Below are 1,812 nucleotides of genomic sequence, written 5' to 3'. Positions count from 1 at the left end.
TTGAGTGTGACAGGGGGTGGTGCCCCAACCCCCCAATCGGCCCTACCCTGAGCGTGACTGAGGGTGGCATCGCAACTCCCCAATCGGCCCTGCTCTGAGCCTGACTAGGGGCTGCACCTAGGGATTGGGCCTGCCCTCTGACACCCAGGAGCAGGCCTAAGCCAGCAGGTCGTTATCTCCCGAGGGGTCCCAGACTGCGAGAGGCCACAGGCCGGGCTGGGGGACCCCCCCCTCCCCCCGAGTGCACAAATTTTTGTGCAACAGGCCTCTAGTAAAGTATAACAGCATATTATTGTTGTTTTAATTTGTGACATGTGATGTGGAGCATCTTTTCATATGCCATCCCATCGCTTTTGCTGATTCTATTCCGTAAAAGAAATTCACTAGGCCCAGGCAGCACTCAAGGGGGTGGGAATCACCCAAGGGCATACATAGCAGGATATGGGGCCACTGGGGACCATTTCAAAGGCTGCCCAATATAATTCAATTCGGGGGCGAGGGGGAAGGAGGAGAGGAATTGGAGACAAACATAGACAATGCTTTTGAAGAGTTTTGCTACAAAGAGAAACAACAAAATGAGAGGTTAGTTGCAGAAAGATGTGGCATTAAAGTATGTTTCCATTTTAATTATTTTACAACATACCAGATCATTCTTATCAATAAAAGTGGCATATTTAATATATTGAATGTGTAATTAAATAGAATTCTACTTTACACCATTATTCATATATTTCTTGGAAGTATTGTGACCAACAGTCCTCTGGTTTGTAAAAAAATAAACCTGAGAGGGAATTTTAAAAAATGGTCTGTTTGGCCCTAGCCAGTTTGGCTCAGTGGATAGAGCGTCAGCCCTGCAGACCGAAGGGTCCCGGGCTCAATTCCAGTCAAGGGCACGTACCTTGGTTGCAGGCTCCTCCCTGGCCTGGGTCCTGGTCGGGGCTCGTGCAGGAGGCAACCAATCGATGTGTTTCTTTCACATTGATATTTCCTCTGTCTTTTCCTCTCTCTTCCACTCTCTCTAAAATCAATGAAAAAATATCCTCTGGTGAGTATTAAAAAAAAAAAAAAAAGAGTGTTTGAACCCATGTGGGGGTCAGAAACAAGCACATCTGTATTCCAGGGCTTCCAGGAGACTTTGCTGCACAGCCTCTAATTACTGATCATCCACACCGTTTATTTAGGCAGATAAAACCAATAGGCCCCAGGGAGGGCAGACATTCTCTCTTGGCTTGAAAACAAGCCTACAGCTGCTTGGAAAAGGCAGGCTGCTGAGCTGAGGCCTGCATGTGGCAAACAGCCCAATGACACTAATTAAAATGTTACCCAACTGGAGTGATCATTTAAATCATAAATAATGTCAGTCATTGCTTTAACTTCTGACTCTACACTACCATAACACAATAAATTTGCACTAAACACAAAGACAAGAGTAAATGAATGGCCCCATTAATTTGCAAAAGTAAATGTCCTAGATATGTCTAATGTTAGTCCGTAGAGAACAAGGGAGTCTTAGGGTCAGGCAACTGCAGGGTTTGGGGAGGGCCATAAATAATGTGCTTTCTTCCCCTTCCTTGCTCAGAACCCACTCAGGCATAAGACACAGAATGGAAATTAAAGTGTTAGCTTTCCTACTGATAAGATCGAGTCTTTAGAGCTGTCTGTTCTATCCCCCTTCTCAGTCCACACCTTGAGTCACCATTTCCTTAAACTAGTCCCGGGCACTGAGGGGAGAAAAAGAACGTGAATCCTCACAGCTAACATCTTTCTAATGGATTTGCTGTTCTTTGAGAAAGATGAGTCATTGGATGTCAC

This window comes from Myotis brandtii, unplaced genomic scaffold, assembly GCF_000412655.1.
Source record: "Myotis brandtii unplaced genomic scaffold, ASM41265v1 scaffold374, whole genome shotgun sequence".
Taxonomy (NCBI): Eukaryota; Metazoa; Chordata; class Mammalia; order Chiroptera; family Vespertilionidae; genus Myotis; species Myotis brandtii.
Note: the sequence above shows the minus strand (reverse complement) of the source record.